Raw genomic sequence first — 5,308 nt, 5'->3', positions numbered from 1 at the left:
TTTCTTTTTTTTCCCCATGATCTGTGGTTTTCTTTTTAATTATCTTTAGTCTTGTGATCACACATAATTTTAAAATTTGTATATATCTCTGCTACTTTAATCCTTTTAAGTTGGCAAAAGCACCATTCCCAATCACAAATACACAGTTCCACAGTTTTATGTTTCTGAATGGCTGTTTAAAAACAATCCTAAATTATAACTTAGTTTGACTTACATTGTAAAGAATTCAAGAGTGAGGTTTAACTTGCTTCTATTTTAAAAGCATGTGACCTTATAGATTTATAAGATGTGAGAAGTGTTGAATAATCTTTAATATTACACATAAACAATACTAAAATGCCTTTCGATAAGTAAAAGGAACCATTTTAAATATACGGAATTATAATTAGATTGGCATCGTTAAGGCCAAAACTCTAGACATTGCTACCTTATTTATCTTCAACCCTTGCCTTTAAGAGGCAAATGACAGGTGAATCTTGCTTGGTTCTGAGACAGTGAAGGAATTTCCCCAGTATTTAAATATATTCATATAACCAGCTATATAAATCTAAATATAAAACCAATCTCCAGTAAGTTTTAAGATGGCACGCACCATCTTTGTGAAAAGCTGAACATTACTAACGAAGTCTAATCATATCTTTGGAAGGGGTCAACAGTGATAGCATTTACTGAATTGGAATTACTATTAAAATTCAAAAACTGAACATATTCATTTAACCACAAGCCAGTCTTAGTTTTAAATCAGGACTGCCCAGCAAAATATGCTGTCAGTCATTCACGATCTGAATTCTGGTGTATGAGATCTATTAAAGTATGGTACACATAAAAAAAATGAGACATTTGTTTTGTAATAAATAAGGCAGTGGCCAATTATTACTCATTAGTAGCTTTTTTGAGATAAGCTATCAAGTCTGCCCTTTCTTCCTTCTTCTTAATGCCGACAAAGATCATTTTTGTTCCAGGGAGGCACTTCTTGGGATTCTCCAAATACTCCATCATTGTATCCTCTCCCCAGGTGATGCCTTTGTTCTTATTGGCGGCTGTGTAAGAGTATCCAGGGGCCTGAACTGTCTTCCGCCCGAAGAGACCATGGAGATTTGGCCCAGTCTTGTGTTTGCCTCCCTTTTCAACGGTGTGGCACTGGGAACACTTCATAGTAAAAATCTTCTTGCCTTTCTCAACATTACCCATATTTAATTCTCTTTTTAGTCACTGGTGCAACGAAGATTCCTGCTCCGAAGCAGGACGTCCCCACACTCTAACTTTCTTAGTAAGGCCATTTTTACTTTCTGCAGAAAGGGTGCTCGTGGCAGATGGAACAATGGCTAGAGCACATCCAAACAAAGGAAGGAAGCAATTTTTATTCCTTACGCAGTTTGTCCCTGCTACTTTGTCCTGTCTCCATTGGCCAGAGCCAGACAGCACAATCTAAACTAAAACCTGATTGGCTAACAGTTTAAAACTTTTTAAAATAGGTAAAAGTAATGGAAAGACAAAGGAAAAGAGGAAGTTGCATATGCCAAATAGGGAAGGGGCATAGGCTGTGAGCTGGAAGGTGCCTGTGAGCATGTCTGTCACAAATATATTGGTTAAGGTACAAGGACATAGAATGTACTACGTGCCTGTGAGCATGTTTAACAGCTACATAGGATAGGGCCTAACAAAGAGTTATTAGCATAAAGTGAGGAGGCTTGAAGGAAATTAGTCTTTAAAAGAAATTATTATTTTTAACATTTATGATTTATTTTTTAACAAGAAGGGAAACTTTGAAGAGGGAACTTTTTACTTTCACATTACTGATCCAAACTTTTATATTCCTAGGAAGTCAAATGTGTCCTTGGGATTTAGTCTTCACAGCAGGCTTTCAAAATCCAGTCCAGTCCTAAAATGATGAAAATATTCACCTATGATTTATTTAAGAACTTTTCAACGTGTTTGATATTTATATTTAAACATGTGAAATTCTGGAATTTGTTTTGATGCAGATAATGAGGTAGGAAACCGACATTAATGATTTTTTCTGAATGTATAATCAATCCTCTTAAAACTACTTATGGAGGCTGGGCGCAGTGGCTCACGCCTGTAATCTCAGCACTTTGGGAGGCTGAGACGGAAGGATCATCTGAGGTCAGGAGTTTGAGACCAGCCTGGCCAACATGGTGAAACCCCGTATCTACTATAAATACAAAAATTAGCCGGGCATGGTGGTGGGTGCCTGTAATCCCAGCTACTTGGAAGGCTGAGGCAGGAGAATTGCTTGAACCTGGGAGATGGAGGTTGCAGGGAGCAGACATTGCACTACTGCATTCCAGCCTGGGCGACACAGCAAGACCCTGTCTCAGAAAAACAAAAACAAAAACCAAACCAAACCAAACCAAAACAAAAAAACCCACTTATGGAATAATCAATTCACTTTGTCTTCACTGAATTGAAATGCCACCTCCATCATACACATCATTCCTACATTTTAAGGTCTGTATCTTTAGCTCTCTGCTCTGCAGAACTATTTAATACTGTGTTTATATTTGCTTTGTAATATCTTAAAGCGTAGGGGTGGTTCTCTATGGGCTTCTTACATTCCTAAAAAAAACTCTTCACGGCATTCTAATTGGAATTGCATTGTGTTCATAGAATAATTGGGCAGAGGAATGTCTTCTCATCCAGAAATCTTTCTTCCATTATGTCCTTCAACACACAACCAGGATTCTTCATTTAGGTTTTGCGTACGCCTTAGTAAGCATATTGATAGTTTTAATTTTTTTCAGAGATGGGTTCTTGCTCTGTTGCCCAGGCTGGAGTGTAGTGGCACCATCATAGCTCACTGCAACTAAAAACTCCTAGGCTCAAGCGATCCTCTTGCCTCAGTCTCCTAAGTAGGTGGGACTACAGCTTTAAGCCACCACACTGAGTCTATTTCTTTGTTACTAATTGAATGGTGCTTTTTAAAAACATTGATTTTTCTAACTGATTATGACTGAACTATAGCCTGTTATTGCTGGACTATAATAGACTATAAGAAGGCTGTTTTATTTTTCTTTTCTCTTTCACAGATGGGATTTCCCTATGTTGCCCAGGCTGGTCTCAAACTCCTGGGCTCAAATGGTCCTCCTCCATTATCCTCCTAAGTAGCTAGGATTACAGGCACAACCCACAGAGCTCAGAGTTGAAGTCTGTTTAAAAAACTAATGTAGTATCGGCTGGGTGTGGTGGCTCATGCCTGTAATCCCAGCATTTTGGGAGGCCAAGGTGGGGAGGATCACCTGAGGTCAGGAGTTCAAGACCAGCCTGGCCAACATGGCAAAACCCCACCTCTACTAAAAATATAAAAATTAGCTAGGTGTGGTGGCAGGTACCTGTAATCCCAGCTATTCGGGAGGCTGAGGCAGGAGAATCACTTGAACTCAGGAGGCGGAGGTTGCAGTGAGCCGAGATCCTGCCACTGTACTCCAGCCTGGGCGACAGAGCAAGATTCCATCTCAAAAAAATAAAAGAAAGAAAGAAAAGAAAAGAAAAAAAAGAAATGCCAGGACTGTGGGCACCCACCAGAAGCTAGGAGAGGGAGGGAAGGATTCTTCTGGAGGCTTCATAAAGAGCATGCCCTGAAGGCACCTTGATTTTGGACTTCTTGAGTGCTGTGGCGTGATCTTGGCTCACTGCAACCTGATCTCAGCTCACAGCAACGTCTGCCTCCTGGGTTCAAGTGATTCCCCTACCTCAGCCTCCCAAGTAGCTGGGACTACAGGTGTGCACCACTGCCTGGCTAATTTTTGTATTTTTATTAGAGACGGGGTTTCACCATGTTGGTCAGGCTGGTCTCGAACTCCTGATTTTAAGTCATCCGCCCACCTCGGCCTCCCAAAGTGCTGGGATCATAGGTGTGAGCCACCGTGCCTGGCCTGAGAGAATACTTTTCTATTGTTTTAAACCACCTAGAGTGTGGTACTTTGTTACAGCAGCCCTAGGAAGCTAGCATAAGATAAAATGTCAATTACAATGACGCTGAAACAAAAAAAAACAAGACATTTTCGACTACAATGTGGTTCTACCCTAGTCAGGAAATATGGGAGTTTTAATAAGATAGGTTGAAACAGTGACTATCTTTGCTGACACTGCCATTTGTACTAGAATTACCATAATATTTTTACAAGTCACACTGTCTTGGGTCTTAGCTTGGTTAATCTACTCACACCACAGTCAGAGTGACTTTCTAGAGTTTTATTACATCAACTACCTGCTAAAAACCTTCCATAGTTCCCTATTGCCCCCACGATAATATCCAAACTTCTCCAGTGGCTTTTCTCCCTATCCCTTCTTGCCACTCCTGGCTTCACACTGCTGTCAGTCTCTGCCGAGAATGTCCTTCTTCCCTTTGGTTAGTGTGATTGCTTAGCCAACTTCTATTCGAGCCTCAGGTCCCTATGTGGATGCCTTTTCCTACTGATTGCTCTCCCCAGCAACCCTGTAATCTGCATTAATTTCCCTGGCTCAGGACTGACACACATCTTATCGCACCTGCTGGGTTACTATCTATATCACCCTCTGGCCTTGCTACTCAAACTTGTCCACAGAGCAGAAGCAGCAACACAGCCAGAGTTCACGAAAGATGCAGAATCTCAGGTCCAAGCAGAGCTCCAGAATCAGATGTACATTTTAAGAAGATACTCAAGTGATTCTTATGCACATGAAGTTTCTGAGTTACTGGTCTCTCAACTGAAGATTGCATAAGGGGCAGGGGCATTGCCTTCCCTTGGCCTAGTTCAGTGTCTGTCTTTCTGTTTTTTTATTTGTTTGTTTGTTTGTTTTTTGAGACAGAGTTTCGCTCTTGTCGCCCAGGCTGGAGTGCAATGTCGTGATCTCGGCTCACTGCAACCTCCACCTCTCGGGTTCAAACAGTTCTCCTGCCTCAGCCTCCCCAGTAGCTGGGATTACAGGCATGTGCCACCACACCCGGCTAATTTTGTATTTTTAGTCGAGATGGGTTTTCACCATGTTGGTCAGGCTGGTCTCGAACTCTTGACCTCAGGTGATCCACCCACCTTGGCCTCCTAAAGTGCTGGGATTACAAGCGTGAGCCACACCGTGCCTGGCCTCAGTGTCTGTCTTAAAGAGAGATTTTTTTTTTTTTTTGGAGACAGATTTTTACTCTGTTGCCCAGGCTGGAGTGCACTGGTGCCATCTCAGCACACTGCAACCTCTGCCTGGGTTCAAGCGATTCTCCTGTCTCAGCCCAGCCTCCCGAGTAGCTGGGATTACAGGATTACAGGCGTGCACCACCATGCCTGGCTAATTTTTGTATTTTTAGTAGAGA

General features: G+C 41.7%; 1 pseudogene; it reads right to left on the bottom strand.

The window, feature by feature from the left end:
- Window positions 1–518: 518 nt before the first annotated feature.
- LOC105477037 (cytochrome c pseudogene) lies at window positions 519–1,220 on the bottom strand (annotated as a pseudogene).
- Between the last annotated feature and the right edge of the window lie 4,088 nt (window positions 1,221–5,308).

This window comes from Macaca nemestrina, chromosome 19 (assembly GCF_043159975.1).
Source record: "Macaca nemestrina isolate mMacNem1 chromosome 19, mMacNem.hap1, whole genome shotgun sequence".
Taxonomy (NCBI): domain Eukaryota; kingdom Metazoa; phylum Chordata; class Mammalia; order Primates; family Cercopithecidae; genus Macaca; species Macaca nemestrina.
Note: the sequence above shows the minus strand (reverse complement) of the source record. Positions and strands in the feature narration are given on the sequence as shown.